Source organism: Nothoprocta perdicaria, unplaced genomic scaffold (assembly GCF_003342845.1).
Source record: "Nothoprocta perdicaria isolate Ctin4 unplaced genomic scaffold, notPer1 scaffold_29, whole genome shotgun sequence".
Classification (NCBI taxonomy): domain Eukaryota; kingdom Metazoa; phylum Chordata; class Aves; order Tinamiformes; family Tinamidae; genus Nothoprocta; species Nothoprocta perdicaria.
The window spans coordinates 29,771-47,535 of record NW_020455521.1 but is presented as its reverse complement, the minus strand read 5'-3'; positions in this window follow the sequence as shown (position 1 = coordinate 47,535).

Sequence of the window (17,765 nt, the reverse complement as noted above, 5' to 3'; positions counted from 1 at the left end):
TGACTTTTGCAGTCATTCCCACCAGAGGTGGACAACGCTAAAGACGCTAGACCTCTAACCTAGCAGCCATTTATCACTGCGCTCGCTGAACCCTCCGATCGGCCCTGGTTTAGTGTTTCCAGCTATCATCTATTACAAGGGCAGCTCCAAAGCYAAATTCACCGGCTGCCGGTGCCGCTTCCCTACGGGAACGGCCGCCCAGCGCATGGCCGGAGGGAGTCACCGCGGATTTGCCTCCTGCCAGCCCGGCCCATCCGCTCCGCGTCCTCGGCCCTTGAGGCACCACCACACAAGTGACTGAGGAAAACAGATGGGGCTCTTTGCTCAGCAGGAGGCCTGCTCTTTTCTGGGCACGATGGATTCGAGCTGTCCATTAAAACAATGTGGTTTGGCCTCCGCAATGCTCTGGGCTGSTGTTTGCTCCTGGAACCAGCTATCTCAGGCAAACAAAAATGTAACAGACCCAGAATTTTCTTCCGTTAATCCTCAGATTTTGCCCTTTGACACCTAAAAGCAGCCTTTTTGGTAGAGCATATTTATGGTAACATTSAGCTTGATGCAGGATATCATGATGGATTCATCTGGATCAAAACACTACATTGATCTAAATGTAATAAGCAGAAAGTACTCCCCSCAGCCATCATCTTCATCTCCCCAAAATATTTCTGGAGGCATACAAAATTTTTAATGAAAGCTTTAATTACATTGTAAATCTATATTGAGATATTTAAATAGACTCAACAGATCTGAAAATCAGGTCACCTATCTGAAGTGTTAAATAAATTATTCAGAGAGAACATCATCAAAACTGCAACCTATTTCTTCTATCTCTTCCATCTCTCTCACCAGCATTTTGACTTTTTTTTTTCCCCCCTTAAGACCTTTACCTTTTCAAAAACCTAGCCAACATTAATACAAAAGAATACCAGCAGTAAGTCTATACCGGTACAACACAAAGTGSTGTCAGTCATACACAGCATGTGCACTATGGGGTGAGAAACTGATATGGTCCTTTACGCTGGTCCAAGCAAACTGGTAAATCAGTTCCATAAAAGGAAAAGTACTACAAATGCAGGCAAAAAATGCACGTATCTGTGTTTGCCTGGACACAGTAGCTGCTATTCATTTGAAGAACTGGCCCATAGGGCCCAATGCTGTCTAGAAGCAAGTTCTGTTATCAGTCCTTTTCTTGAATCCTCAAGATGATCACCAACAGTTAATAATATTATTACATCTACAGAATAAAAGGTAAGTTATGCTTAAAGTCCTACAGTGACTTAGTGATATAAAACTTAATATTAATGCAGTAGTGACAATCTCCTCRTCATGACAGGAAGGTATTTTTCATGGGGAAGACATTTATCTCAGAGTAGTACGTCACTCTTGTGACTCTAAACAAGTGGTGAAAATACTTACATGCAAAAGAACCTTAAAGAAAAAATTATTGAAACTCCTTTTTAATGTCATGGCTTTTGCAAGCCTGAAACCTTTCCTCCTACATTAACGCCTTTTTTTTTTTTTTTTTTTTTTTTTTTTTTTGATCTCCTTTTACCTGGAAGCATCTCTAGCTTATTTTCAGGAGAGATATTTACATGGAGTACAGAATGAGAAGAACAGTTAGAAAACAGTTGCTGTTTAGCATTTGTTTCAAAACTTCCAGATTCCTAGTAAGTGTTCGTCAGAACAAGTCAWTTAGTAATTGAGAGCAGGACAGAACTCACCAGTTTGTGTCCTCTGGGGTGCCAGAGGAGTTCACGTCTGATGAGAACCTTTGTGGATGGGGCAATTGTGGATGCTTCATAGCAAAAGGGGTGTTAAAAAAAAACAAAAAAAAACCCACAAAAACAAGACCTTAAAGTGCCACAAAACTTAGAATTCCCTATCCAGAGCTGCATGAGCAGCAGCAGTGCAGCAGGAGGACTGACCTGTTCAGGCTCTGCATTAAGAGCCTAAGCAGGAGAACCTGATTTGTTGCAAAAAGATACTAAATGCATTGTGCTCCATGTCAGAGGCTGCTAGAAAACAGCAGCACTCATCTATGTTAAATTAATTCATCATTGGCCAAGCTTTTCCCCAGAGGCCGCAGAGTGTGGGGGGAGCGAGCGTTGCTTCCAGTATCTGACAATCATTTCTGAGACACAAAACATCCCGCTAAACATAAATCAAACTTCTTGCCTTTCCTGGCAACACCCATGTGAGTGCAAGAAAAGATGAGGAATCAATGATCAATGTGGTGCACAACTAAATATCAGCTTCAATGCAATACTGAAGAGTTTTTACCCAGCAGTTCTCACAGTGAATCTAATATGAATTTTTTACCCAATAATGTTGTTTTCCAATACTAGGGATAAGGTGGAACTAAACACTTACTATTGATTGTTAAGAGTGTTCTAGAATAATTGTTTCACATATACGTTAATTCCTTACCCTATTTCAAAGACATACAGCATAAGAAATACCCCAGGAGTTGTTAATTTACTATTCCCAAATACACACACAGGAACGTAACTAAAAATCAGGCAGCTCCATAGTAAGACTGTTCAGATATTTACAGAGCTACCTATCTCATTTGCGGTTTAAATTCAAGAATATAATGGGGCATCTATAACTAGTGACTGCCAGTTCTTCAGAAAATTATTTAACATAAGTTTGTAATATAGGGGGTTAATAATATCTGTCTGGGGGAATCTTCCATCTTTGCTTGTAGCCTGAAGTCCAACCCCATGTGAACCCTTTCAACCTCTTCATTAGCAGCAAAACRGTAATAGGGGACAGATACAGCTCCAACCTGATGGAGAAGACAGGTCTTCTCTTCAGCTTGGCGGTCCCTGTGTGAGGCAGGGGAATGTGCTTCTCTTATTCAGCAATTCGTTTTTATTTTATCAGCTTTTTATGTTATTTTTCTTTAAGTTTGGCTAAAGAAAACTGGACAAATCAAGTATTATAAGCAGAATGGAGTAATGCTCTGAGGAACTGCTCTGAGAAACTGGAGATGAAGAGCTACCAAGAGCTATCTTGATAAAACAGTGTCATGCAAAGCACTTTGTTTATTGCTGCACAGCAACACGCTGCTTTGAAAGGCTTTCTATACAGCAGTGCAGGATGTGGTAGGAGAGTTTACACTTGCAGATCAAAACCATCATACAATGTATTTTATATGCATAGAACATGCTAACATTTTAGAAGCTAATAAATAAATGCAGATTTGGGAAAAAGCTCACCTTTTTTGAACTTATATTTAAAACGCTTTCTAATCTCTCCACTATATATCCCTCATCTTTGATGGAATTTACTTGTGAAGGAAATCAAAAACATCAATAGGAAAGGCTATTTCCAGTGACTTAAGCTACATCAGCTACTTCTAGGGTTTTTTGGTTTCGTTTTCATGCATTCCCTAAATATATTTTTAAATGCATGTAGAAAGGGAGAGTTGGCCACTCTAACCAAGAAGCTTCACTTTCAATGAAAGGTACCTGCATTGCAAAGAAAAGGCACCAGTCCTTCCTGCTGACAAAGTGTTATTTCTTTCCCCTTATTGTACCTACCCCAAAACTGAAACTCACACAGCAAGCTTAAATATATACGTGTGTATATATATATATATATATATACACACACACACACACCCTGCTTCAGGTAGAAAGTTACCACAGGAGCAGAGCCAGTGGCATTTTCAGCCACAGATGCATAGCATAAGTTTGAAATAGTCCCCAAAAATATAACATGCAATAAATCTGCCTACAATCTTATAACATGTTCAAAACAAATGTTAGCCACATTAATAGTGATACTCCAGGAAGTGCCTTTCCCTTCTCTTCTGAAATAAGTGGAAGATTTTCTATCACAGTTCTTGCATTCAGAAACCTCATTACTAAAAAAATAGTAAAATATTGTGGGCAACAGTAATTATAGACATCCTGCAAAATAAAATGTGAAAGAGGAGATTACAAAGGGAATTACAAAGCAAGCATTTAATAATTTAATATTTAATAACTTTATGCAACTCTGCCCTATATAAGACTGATCCTTAATTCCCTTGTACCAGTCAACAATCCCGCAACATTTTATAAAGTAACCTTTATTTATAAATTCTTCTCATTTCAAGGGTTTTTGAATAGGAAGAACATACCAGAAATGCTTATAGAAAATGGCTTCATATAACTGATTGTTCCAAAAATTTATGGCAGCAGTGCCACATGTTTAATTTCCACTAAGGAAGGAAGTTTTATGGAGGTATAACCAGAGAAAAATGGAACTGTGAGCTCTATTCATAAATACTGACAATCCTTTCAAGACTGTTGGTTAAGTAAAAGACCACTTTTCATACAGATTACTATATATTATTTAAGGCTTTATGACTCTCACTCAATACCCTTTCACATATACAACTGTCAAATTCCTAGGCTTCTGTTCTGTCTAAAATATTTTCTTTCCTTTCTCTGTTCTCTGTTCTAAATGTACTTTTTACTTGCTTTTTTTTCATTGCAGAGATTTTCTTTGCATGATGAAAGAACCTTGGCAAACTTTCCCTGTCTGAAGAGGGAAAGAAGAAATTCCAAAAGAACAGGAACTATTTGGCCTTTTAATTAATACAGTATAATGTATAGATAATTTTATGGATTGTAAATAATCAATGCACAGAAGGTATATCTAGTAAACAGCTCTAGCAAAGAGGGTAATTCTAGTTCAAAATATTGGATTTTTTTGGTGTCATGTTTATGATGCATTTGCTCAGSCATTTATATTTTATAATGCAGTTTTCAGATTTTGCTGCCTTATATGGATGTGTGATTTGATATTAAGTATTGTATTATAGTAGACTGTAAAGCAAATTATATCAAAATCAAGTAAAAAAGGAAGGCTTTATGAAACACATGCATTTCTTCCACTGATATCATGCATCACGATATTCTAGAAAAGAACTACAGCCAACACAGATGATTGTCCTGCTTGATTTTGGGTACGTTGCTAGACAAAACAAGGTGAGTTTCTTTAGTAACCAACTGCTAATCACTTCTCAGCCACAAATGATACTAGATTCCTTGCAACGCCTATCACAAAGATTCCATTCACACAGATATGCTGGAYCATTAGATGCCCACATTGAAGGCAYGGGTTTTCGAGCTGGATCTGAAGCTCAAAATTCCACAAAAACAGTTCTTGGAAATATAAGCCCATATTTGATAGTACTCGAACACAAAAGGTATAAAGAAGCTTAGCTCTTTTTTGAGCCTCTTTTGCAGACAAAAAAGAATTTATTTTGAGATTGAGATGAGAAAGTCTTCCAGTTAATATTGTGGTTGAACACACTGCTAACACACTGCCTGAGCACCTAGTCCTGAGAGGTGGCAACCACTGGTAACCATTTCTGAGTACAGGACATCGATGAGTCGACCTGAATCTCTTCTGTATTCATGCTACAAGGCCAGTACCTGGGCTGCATTCGTGGGGAGCAACACAACCACCTCTTGTCATGTGCAAAGCAGAAAGGTGGCTTCTGCAGCCACCACCTGTRTACATCAGGCCTGAACACCTGTGAGGGAGTGCAATTCAAATCATTAAGYCCACAATTCTAGCACCTCGCCTGCCTCAGGCAGGGCTCATAGGGAGGCACATTCAAGAACCCACAGAGCASTGTGTCAGTCCCATTGGGCAGCTAGTACAAAACACAGAAATCAACTCGTGAGTGCTGTATCCATGTCTTCTTATTCCAAAAAATCAAAATTTTAAAGCCTCAAACTTGTGYGTACAACAAACAGCTCGTTGAAGGGCTTGAATTCCCATTAGAAATGTATAAAGGRCAAATTGAGAGTGAAAACATGCAGAGAAACTGCTTGCCGAGTTAAGGCATGATTTTGAACTAGCCCGAGATGATTATACRACCTTAATCTCCTCTGATTCCATAGCCCTGAATGCAGGAGGATAATATAATTTTCTAATAATCTAGTCATTTAAGGCTATCTTATGACTTGCATCAATCTACAGGTAATAAAATTGTTTTATCTAGAATGCAGAAATTCCTATGACAGAAGTACTAACATGCAATGGTGGCTCCCCCTAGCAAGGAAGCTGGAAAAATTTYGCTGTTCCTCTGGATCTACACTCATTACCTGGAAGGTCTTCATTAGCTTGAGCCTACCAAGAAACAGGGAGAGCGCTCTTTCTGCAACGCACTTCCCTCCTGCAAGGCCTTCCTAGTGTCACCGCGGCTTAGACGTAAGTTTGCATAAATGTACRGTAACAACCAAAGCTGCAACAGTCCTACAGGTAAAGAAAAGAATGAATGCAAGTATTTCAAAAGTGTCAGTCCTTCAGTATAATTCTTTTCCAAGTTAGAATGCTGCATTTAGCCTTCTCAGTCAAGTTTAAGATCCCTCAACCTCCTCCTCCCTGCCACGCACAAACTTCAGAGTGAGAGTAATGTTTCTTGCTGGGATAACTTTTGACCTTTAAGCGTTTTTTGAAATTAAGGGGATGAAAGAGGGAAATTGTTAATAGACAGGGTAAGGAAATAGAATMTAAGAGCCTCGTGAGCACATTCCCAGGCGTAGGCTATTCATACTTGAAGGAAGAGGAACTATTTTAACATTTCTGGAATACTCCATGTCACAAAGGCATTCACAGCATGAAGAAAAAGTAACAAAAAGGTTGAAATGTATTTCTAATTTTGTCTCTTTAGAGGGARAAAGCACTACAAGACAGTATCAGAAAACAAGTACTTATCTAAAGCCAGGAGTAGTGTCATAACAGAGTCAGAAGAGACTTTTGTCCAGATTTTCAAAGAAAAATGTAGTCACAATGCTAGATTTCTCTCTGGTCTCCAATGTTTTCCTTGAGTTTATGTGTACAATCAAAAAATACATTTTACTACATTTGACCAGGTAGTAAAATGGATATAGGAAATAAAGACAAGGAAAGCAGCTGATTATTCCACAGGTGCCAGTTTTTGCTGGGCTTCCCTTTCCCACCTCTGTTGTTTCCTCCTTCCACCTCAGCTCCGATGAGCCGGCAGCAGCGGCCTAGACACAGCACCGCGGAGAAGGGCCAACTGCCTCGCTTCTCAGCACAGAGCTGCAGCCCTGTAATCTTAGCAGGCCTCAGGTGAAGCTCAAGTAGGTTTATAGGATAACACACCTAAGGAGAAGGGAAGCCAAAGTCTTTTTGACCGCTCGGTCTGTGTGTTACACTAAGAGATTCAAAGACAACACCAAAGACCTGTCCTTTACACAAAGCTCATCCATCCAAAAACTCTTGAGAAATCTCCCTGCCTCCCTACTGACTAGTTTGCTGGCCTCTGTTTTACTTCTATGACCATCTCCTCATCAGACCTTACCTCCTCGGCCTTCAAAGTTCTTCAAGTAAGCAGCAACAGACATGAAGTCTCATCCCTTTGATCTTGATATTATCAAAAGAGTGAGGCAACAAGGCTAGCCTTGGCTAACCCAACCTCTGCTACCACAGAAACCTCTCCCCAAAAATCACTATCTTCTAGTAATAGGCCACTTTATGGACTGATAGATGAATTCATAATGAACCTCTAAACACCCCACAGAGTTAACTTCCAAATCTCCTATCAATGAGTCCCAATAAATCAATAGCTGTCCAATAGGGTGAAAACTCATTAGTTTCAGTGATAACTTAGATACCAATATATTTTAAAGCTCCACTGCTTCCTCATGGCAGCAGTAAAAGAGGATTTGACATATTATGAAGGTCTACATTACTTTCCCCACCACCACCACCCCAGAATCCCTCTGCTGAAAATAAAGGACTACTAGGAATTGTGTAAAGCAAAAGTATAATTTCAAGCACATGGAGCTGTGATATCTGATAAAGTGCAAGTTGCTGAAACTGATGTTGTTTTCTGTGCCAGCTTTTAAAGAGGTTAGAAAACAGTGATATCCTTTTACTGAGGTGAATTCATAGACACATCTTAACATGAAGGACCACTACTCAGCTTTTAGAGACTACTGAGTATTGAAACTACAAGTGTTTTGTATTTGCAAGCAATGCTTTTTTCCTTAGTGAATGTTATCCCCAATAAAGTGGGATCTCTGTTTCTTGATGCTCTGATGCTTCATACGCAGGGAGCGGAACTGTGGAACAATTTTTTTTTTTTTTTTTTTGCCATCTTCTACCCAAAGCCCAGGAAGGTCAGTAATGCAGTCTCCATTTACTCTGTGGCCAGCAGGTGACATCCAGAACCCTGATATTGCACAAAAAACACATCTCAGAAACAGGGGTGGTTTTTTTTAAGTAATTTTTACCAAGCAAACAGTTTAGAGAAAATGAAAGAAAAATATTTCTTAAATTATATATCTCCTATATGTATATGAATTTATTTTACCAGGTATGTCCTTGTAGTTGACTCAACTTGCAAGTAAGGCAATGTGGTCAAAGGCTTATGTCTTTGATAGGCATGCACGAGTTCATGCACCAATTCATGCACAATTGAGGAATCTCTTTGAAAATATAAGGAAAAAGATGAAAAGATCACATAGCATAACTACCTTCCTCCTTTCTGCAGCCTTCTTCTCAGGCTTACATGCTGCCCTTTACCATCAGGGCTCTTCAAATGATTTGGATTTTTTTTTTTTGCCTAAATATCTATTCTGTCTTCTGACATACAACTGCTTAGACGCTCTCTTCGTTCCCTATGCTCTGCTTTCCTTCATAAGAAGCTGCTGAGATTCACTGTGCTAATTGTTCTGATTTCCTAGAAAAACATGTGCCTTCATGTTACATTTCTTCTAGCAAACCAGAGTCCCATCACCCACATAAGCAGCAAGACTGTTAAGCACATTTCAGTCTGGGAATTAGAAAAAAATGAACCATGAGACTGCATTGCTAATGAAAATGAGTGCAGCTTTCCTTTTAAGGAGCTCTTAATATTGTCTTAAACCGCAACTGATTTGCAACAGTCTTTTCTCCCACCTACATGAATAGCACTATAACACAGGTGAGAGTAGAGCAGTATCGATTCTTTTCGCTGAATATTGCAGAGGAAAAAGAAAACAAATGTAATTCTTCTCTTATAAAGCATAGTTTTAAGCAGATTCTGAGTTACAGTATTTTTGGCAAATCTTGCTTTATATGAGCTGAAGAGAAGTCTATCCTTGCAGATTTTCCTACTAAACACTGTGTTTTCCCYACCTTCCACATTGCCCATTTTTAAATTTTGGTTCTTCTGAGTAGTGGAATCCACTTGATCTGCAAATTGTGCAAGAACAGTCATTTTGTAATTCTGTGATTCTGTAACAGCTTCCACTGACTAGCTAGGAAGCGAAGCTATTCTACAACCTTTTAACTTAAAGGCAGTGGCTTCATTTTCAAGGATCTTTTACTGCAGTATGGTTCAGGATTGCAGGAATAACACCTTTCAGATTTCATAAAATATTAAGAGTAAAAAATATTAGAAGTACAAGGTATAGTGAGAAAATGAGCTTTTGTTTTTTTCCCTTTTTAAATATAGAACTCCATACATGCTCACTCAATCAAAGGAGAAGTCAAACAGGCAAATGCTGATTATGCAGCTGCCAACCGTATGACTTTCCTAACTTGCCTCTTTTCATTACTTTGCCAAGGATGAAAAACTAGTGTGAATGACAAGATGAATGTGGTGATAGAGTGCTTGTGGAAGCACACACGCCAGAAATTGAAGCTGACATTTTATTCTGCACCATGCTAACCACAAAACACTGTTTGCCTTAGCTTCAGCCCAATATCAAACAGCAACAAACCTTGAATATTTACATACAGGTGGATCCTGTTTGCTAACTGGTTTGATGGCAAMCAAAGAAAACTGGGAAAAGAGAAAGGAGCTGAACTGACATCTCTGATGTGCTCGCTTCATGCAAATCACGGTCTCAGGCTAATGCAAGTCTTCCGGGTTCTACTATACATTCAGAGCTGTTCAGTGATACACAGTGGCTTTATACAGACAAAACATGCAAATAATTGATCAGTCAAGAATTCCTCAATGCAAAAAGATAGATCTACTGTCAACTTATGGCTYGATAATTACCTAATACCCTATCACTTCATTAAGGCCTTCTTCCCTGCACTATGAGAAAGTGTGAACAGATGTTCTTTTATTCATGTTTGCCTTGACAGTCATAATTTTATAGACTCTTATTATAGTCTTCCTTAATTGTCTTTTTTTCCAGGCTGGTAAGGCCTAGATAATTTATCATCTCACTCATACGGAATATATTCAAAACACCAACAATCTCCCATTTGACAGATCTGCTAGATGTAAAAAATCTGGATTCAAGCCCTCTGTTCTGTAAGAAAAGCTAGAAGTGGAACAACATGACTTGTGACTCTCATGGGAATAGGTAACTACTGAGCTTCCAAATAAAAAGCTATATGCAGTATAGGTCCAGCCCATATTAGGTCCCAAAGATGGAGTGTTAACTGGCACTGGCATTTCAATGACTCCCGATTTTAGTTATAGTGCAAATGAGTAGCAACACTGGGAATCAGGAGAATTCAAGATAGGCTAAATCTGGATTTTCTACTGTGTGCTGGCTAATGCATCGTCCRTCAGGTAGGTAGACAGGGTCACCATCTATCTCAGTGATTCTATCTTTGGATGACCTGTCTGAGGTCAGCAAAACTTCGTCCATAATTAACAGTTAATTTTAAAAATAGTTTTAAAGCAGGTATATGTTTGTATAATCATTTTTCTGAAAAGACTTGTTTTTCTACTTACATTTCTTCTGATTCCTGATATTAGTCTTTGTGTAAAGATGGGAAGAAAAAATACTACTTTTTTCCTTCTAGAGGGACATTTCTTCATTTGGGATGGACTTCAGGCCTTTGTCAGGTCTCCAATGAAGATCTGCCTCTTCAAGGCTGCAAAGTCAATGGATTAGAATGGATCATTCTTTTTTTTCCGTTTGGTCASAACAAAATTCAAGCTGAATGTCTCTCCATCCAAATCCTCTAGTTTCTTTGWAGTACCTGAAGTTTAATTCCCTTCCTTGCCATGATAATCAAATATAGATGGTTATAACATAGCACATGAAATTTTTATATTCTTTGAGAAAAGAAGAGCAATATTTATCCATTTCAAGAAGAATTAAAATGCTCATTACCAGTCTCTTCTTGAGGACTCTTCCACAGACTGTAGTAAGAACTACCGCAGTCCCATGGCTCCAGGCACTGGTTACACTTCCTTAGGACTCAAGGCTACAGAGCGAGCTGAATCAGTAGGAATCCAAAAACAGTTGCAAAAAGAAGTCATTAAATCAGCCCTGTGAGTGGTCTAACCTCTTCCCTGCACATCCCTTCACTAGGCATCAGGACAGCTCCCTCTCCTGCCACTTACACTGGACAGAACTGTTTAGAAAAACTTTCATGCTGTTTTTGTCAAGAGTGGAAAAATTCAGCACTGTAGCAGCTTCCATGCTGAGAACACATTACCAAGACACCAGGGCAATGCCAGCTGATCTGTAAACATTAACACAGCTCAAGCTGCCTCTGTGTGCTCTGCAAAAAGTGTCGCACTCAAATACTGAATACCAAAATCCATCCTGCCAGGGTGAGATTGATACTTCTTCTTGATATTTCTGTCCTYACATCGCTCCAACATCATATTCAGTGCATACTTTCTGCTTCCAAAGCCACACCTGGGCAAACTGACAGGCACAGCTTAGAATCACCTCTGCTGTGATGAGATAGAACATCCACCTCATGTCCCTCACACGTCATCTCCATGGACGCAACGGGCTAGATGGTGTTTATGAACTCCCCAGAGGAGACCGTGAGGAGGTGCAGCAGGCAACAAGCCTGCACCGATGCGCTTCTCTGAGCTTGTGCTTGCAGCAAACAAATGCACACAGATATTGCCAACATAGAGTCAGCTCATCTCTAAAGCTGTACTTCTACTCCACAGAACACAAATATAGGGAAATCCAGATTGGGAGGACCCCTGGAGATCCTCGTGCCACCCTCTGCGCAAGGGCAGAGTATTTCCACAGCTAATCAGCTGGCACAGAGTCCTATCCAGCTGAGTTATGATGATCTTAAAAACAGATTCCCCAACTTCCAGGCGAGCTGCTTCAATGCTTAACCACTCTCACGGTTCTCAGCACTTCTGCCAAGGGAYATTCATGACTACTAAAGATTGGGAAATAAATATACAAAAAAAAAGAAAAGAAGAGTGGGGCATTTCACCTCTGCCTTCCACCTATTTTCTTCTCAGCCACAATAGAACTGTAATATTATGTTTATGGTAGTTACAATAAAGCCATAAGAAAAGGAAGTCAGTTAAAAAAATCATTTTTATTATATCCTTTAATCTTTGCATTATATAGCAAGAAATGAGCTTTCTGGAGAACAGGAAGCTCATTCTCTTCTACCTTTTTTTAATCTCTTCACTAGAGCCTCTGGGGGCTGCAGTGAGTTTGAGAAACAACTTTGTAAGTAAAACAAAGAAGTGACAATAAAATGAACATCAATATTGCTTTCCACAACAGAAGGAGAGGCTGCCTAAGAGAGCCCAAGACAAAAAAGCCCATCTTCTTTAGAAAATACATGTCTAGATTCAGAAATACATGCATTTCAAACATGATCAAAGTATTAAGAAGATAAAATTTGATTACAGCAAAAATATAGCAAGAAAAAAAAAAGACAGAAACAATTGCTGAGAATTTGAAAGGAGGGAAAAGGGTAACTTTCAGAAAACAGTCCTTGCTCTATCTGAACACCGAGTTCATCATCTTTAAAACACAGGCTCAAATTGAAAGTTCACAGCAGACTCACTTACTAGGTAATTCTTTTCCTGATTCAGCATTGCRTAGAAGCCTTAAGAGAGCTGCAAAGCAGAACTGCTTTTGAAAAGTCTTCCTGAAGGTGAAAGTAAAGAACCTTAAACGGGMAAGATCATCTCTAAGCCCAGACTGACAGAGAATAACCTAGTGTTATACTGGGAGTCACCAGAGATCCAGCTGAGCTTGAGGAAAGAAGCCTCAGCCCTTGCACACATCAGTGGGCTGTGGAGTTGGGATGAAGGGGAAGAAGCRGATGGAGTCAGGGCAGGTTTTGCTAGGAAAAACAAAGCTTTAAGCCTTGCTGATGTAAGGCAGGAATAACTGAGAGGAGGCAAAAAAAATGAAGGGAAGAGGACAGTGGTGCAGAAGAAGCCACAATATAAGGAAGGCGCTATCTAAACAGGAAATTTTGCCATCATTGACAGATTAAGGAAAAGGCAATGAAGAGAAGGAGGGAGATTACAATGAGCATAGCAGTTTTGACAAAACATTGCAGTATCTTAAGGAAGATGCTCCTYCAAAAAGCCTTTCTGTGCACTGCCTCACTACTGAAGGGAAAAGCAGGGAAGAAAATAAAATACACCTCTGCAAAAGAAAAATGAGAAACAGGAACCACTGGATAAAACGAAATTGCAATTACACGTTCTATGTTCAGCTTTAAATCTTTTCAAAATAGTCARTAGGATCAATAGTTTTAATGGCCCCTGGAACTCCTAGCTGCATCCCTCGGAGAAGGCCGGCAACGGGGCCCCAGCGGTGGCAGCAGCGACAGGCCCCAGGGAAGGGGCTTCCTCCGCCAGGAGCAGTACAGGGAGACACCAGCCGCTTCCTGCAGCTGATCAACTGCAGCCCCAACTCCTGGCTCCTCTGAGCAGGACACTACACTCATCATCACCTTACAAGCACTAACGACCAAAGCATGCTATTAAGAAAAGAGCTTCTGCAAAACTGGTCAGGATCTAGCCCAGAAGGGATAAAATTCTATTAACTATCTGCCATATTACTGGATCAACCACGTTTTATCTTCACAACTTGGCAGCAATATTATTGTGACTTTTAAAATTATCCTAACAGCTATATGGCTAATGGCTGCWTAGAAATACATGTATACTCTAGAGCTGCCTATTAGAAAACATGATCCAAATCTGACTCTTTGAAACATGCAAAGCTAAACAATCGTCACTTTAGCAGGTGTTTGCACTTAGCCCTTCTGATAGGGCCAAGACAAACAACACTGCTCAGCTGGTACTCAGTCTTCTCTTTCCTTCTCACACCATTTGAATAGGTATAACAGTTTATGGTGAAGACAAAGATAATTCATTGTTGTTCAAGTCGCAAGAATCACGCTGACTGAAGGGTCATGATCAAGTCTTATGATCAAATGCAAATCTACGGAGAATTGTACGAAAGCAGACAAACAGCTCGAGAGAAGCCCCTCACACAAGTTCCATACAGTTAGACACAAAATTTCACCCCTTTTTCTCACAGTATTCACAAGAACAGTTGAAGTGACTATTTTTTGTTCATGATTTTTCTGCACCTTGATCAAGATATGGCAATACATACACCAAGTGCTACAGCCGCATATTGGAGCGGAAGATTTACACTAGGAATAAAGCCTAACTATGGGACATGTGCTCAGGCTCGGGCTGCTCCGAGCCGCTCCAGGTCGAGCGGACCGGCCTCATCCAGGGGCACATTCGAGCACCGAGCACCGTTCCCACCACAAACCACAGTGCTACCTTCAAGTAAGGTCTTGGATAGAAAAAATACCCTTCATTTGCTGCTATAAACAGTGAAGAACCAAGGTTGGAAGGTAATGAAGAGCTGCGGTTGCTCCTTCTGGGGTTATGTGGAAAGCTGCATGTGTAAAAGCTGTTCTAATTGTATATTACTTCCCAAATATTTACTTGAAAAATATTCATAAAACTCACTACATCATTTTCCAGCAAAGTCAGCAATAGCTAATAAAAGATTTAAAACATACAGGATGTGCTGGGTGAACAGAAATCCACCTTTCCCCTGAATACATTTTTCTGATTTACGAGGCCTACTTTTCCTGTCATGCACATGTAAAGGCATCCAGTGACACTTATCTTTAGCCCCTCTGAACAGCTGAGTTCTTCTGGGAATTAGGTGCAAACTCACAAATCTGGGGAAAAAAAAGGAAAAATAGAGAGATACAGTACTTGAAATCATCTACAGCCTAACTCAGCTATCACCAAAAGGCTGACCAACATACTAGAGTATCACAGCTCTTCCCACTTTAAGGTATTTTATTTTACATACTCTACCTTCAARCTACAGTAAAACATAGAAATCACAGTTGAAAACACAAACACAGTGGTTTCATTTCTCATAAGAGGGATTTTTAACAATGAAGGCACAGCTCAGGGAGAGACTGCAAACCTTGGTAACTTATTCCAGCCCCAAATCTCCGCGTGACAGGAAGCCAGTCAGAGCACCAAGCACGGTCTCAAAGGGCAGCCGCAAAGCGGRCTAAAGGAAAAGCCCTTTCAGAGCACCGGGGGGCAGCTGCCCCATGCAGGCCGGCCCATGAGCCACGCAATTCCAGGAASCAGCCATCCCATGGGAAGGTCGGGCAGGCAGGCCCAGCAGCGGGACCCATTTGTCCAGAGTAACCGCGGTGTTCCGAGTCCCCCAGCAGCGCAAGTGGGAATCAGGATGCACCAGGRGCCGCCTCTCCATGTGGCTGCTCTCACCTGTGCTATGGGCACTCTGCTGTACAGAGGCCTTCCTTGCATGCCCAGGATTCAGCTCTACCAACTCGCTCCTTTCTCCCTTGAAGGACTATACTGCTCAAATGTAACTAGAAAGACTTGCATAAAATGACCTCAAGTGGTTAAGATTCTCATTCTGCTCAACAGCCCTAAGAAGCTGTGCTCAACTTCAGATACGCAAGGTGAAACCCTGAAAAAAAAAATCATTAACACAACACTTATTTTACAAGTTTTGCTGCTCTATTTTCATTTGAATCCTTTCATGGGATAAAAGTAACCTTTTTTTCCCCTCAAATTTATGCAAGCTTAAACAATACTCTCCATCAYGTCAAAGGCACACGCAGTTCCCGCAGTTTTTCCCATGCTGGGCTGAATTCGAAGTACACCTTTCCATGTAGCTCCCAAGCTTTGGGAAAAACAAGTAGCAAGCTGCCATTAATCCAGTACCTTGCTAAGACTGGCCACTTCTTTGTTTCTGTTGACACCTACTTAGCAGTTCTCAGGGGAGAGGCTCTCTGCAGGGACCAGTTTGTTCCCCTCGGGCATTCCTCCTCCTCAGCTCGGGCACAGCTCCTCTGAGGACTCAAAGTGTGTGGCCACCCCACACAGTCACTACTAGAGACTCTCCAACACCATCCCATTTGGCACCCTCTAACRCACACTCTCCAAGGCTGAACCATATTCCTTAAACTATCTCCCCGTCAGCTGCATTTTGGGTTACTTGTTTTATGGACTCATGACCAAAAGTCAGGGTCCACTTGTGGCTAAGTCCCTGTGCAGCTCATCCCATCCCAACTTTGTACCTAACAGGCAGCCTGGAGGATCAAAGGGAGGAACAATCTTCCCCTGAGGTGCTGGGGACTCTGACCAAACACCTTGACAAGTCGACACAAGCAAGAGGCATCAGTGCTGCAGACCTACCAACCAACCCACACAATGTTACAAGGATCACAAGTGAGKAAGACAGAAAACCACAAAAGCTAACGCAGACCTGGAAATAAAAATAAGATTTCTTTAGCTCCAGTTCACTCGTTCACTCCAACTCTAGGAAACATTTCTTCATTCCTTTTCCCCCTCTCCACTCTAAACTACCCCAATAGTCCTGTCCCACAGAATGACTCCGAACCAGTCAATGCAACCTGGAGCTAGAACACAGGGCACAGAAGGACAAAGGATTTAATCTTTACGGAATAGGGCCACATCAGCTTCCATTTGTATTCCCTGGGAAACCACCCACTGTTAGGTGTGCTCTTTGAGGAGCACACTGAGCCATTTGCTGACTCCAGATTCCTGCTGGGATCTGTGCTGGCTGTTCTACTCGCAGCACTGAGCCGAAGCCGCYGTGCTTGCAACATCTGCCCCCACAGCAGGGAGCAGAAGCAGCACAACCAGCTTCACCAGCCCATTTCTTGAAACCAAATTCCTTAAATAGCAACCAAATTTGTGAAGTGTTTTCTAATCCTTATTATTCTAATACCTTGGGAAAAAAATTATCTGACTATTAACTTTGTTGATACTGTCATCTATGTGATGTTCACGCTGTCCCATCTTTGTAGCCAAAATAATACATGACTGGTTAGAGATTTTCCATTAGATTTTAGGTCTATGATTAATGAAGATGGTAACACTACTTATTTCTTCAGCAATGACATTGGTTTGCTCATAATCATCAGTATTTGATAAGAACTTCCCAGTTTTATGGGTATTTCTTTATTTCAAGTAATTATCTCACTACACAACTGTTATTGTAAGAATAAGGGTAGAATATCAACACTAACAAATACTTGGAGCTGAAGTTTCCATAGTAACTTCTATCCACTGCCTTGTATGATTATAATGCCCTAATTTAAGCATTCTTAGCATACTACTTTATCARCTGCAAGTAAGAAAGAAATTGTTGTTTCCATACCCAGTCCCTCAAAACGCTTGGTCAGAGAGCTGCACACACACAAACATATGTCTTCAGATAAACAGAATCTTTCCCTGGGATCAACCATGCTCAGTAGGCAACCTCAAAATATYTGTTTTAGCCCAGATTAAGACAGTGGCTTCTGTTACCACCAGCAAAAAGTCTTCCTGGTACTCAAAATTCCTAGAGGAGAAGAGAGCCCTTTCTCTTATCAGTGCTGAGCAGAGCTGAAGCGTGGCACTGCTGGGGACCGTGCCCTGGTGGCGCTTGGCTGCTCTGAGGAACAGCGGGTGAAGAGGCACCAACAGGGCTTCCTGGGGCTTCCAAACTGGCCTGGTA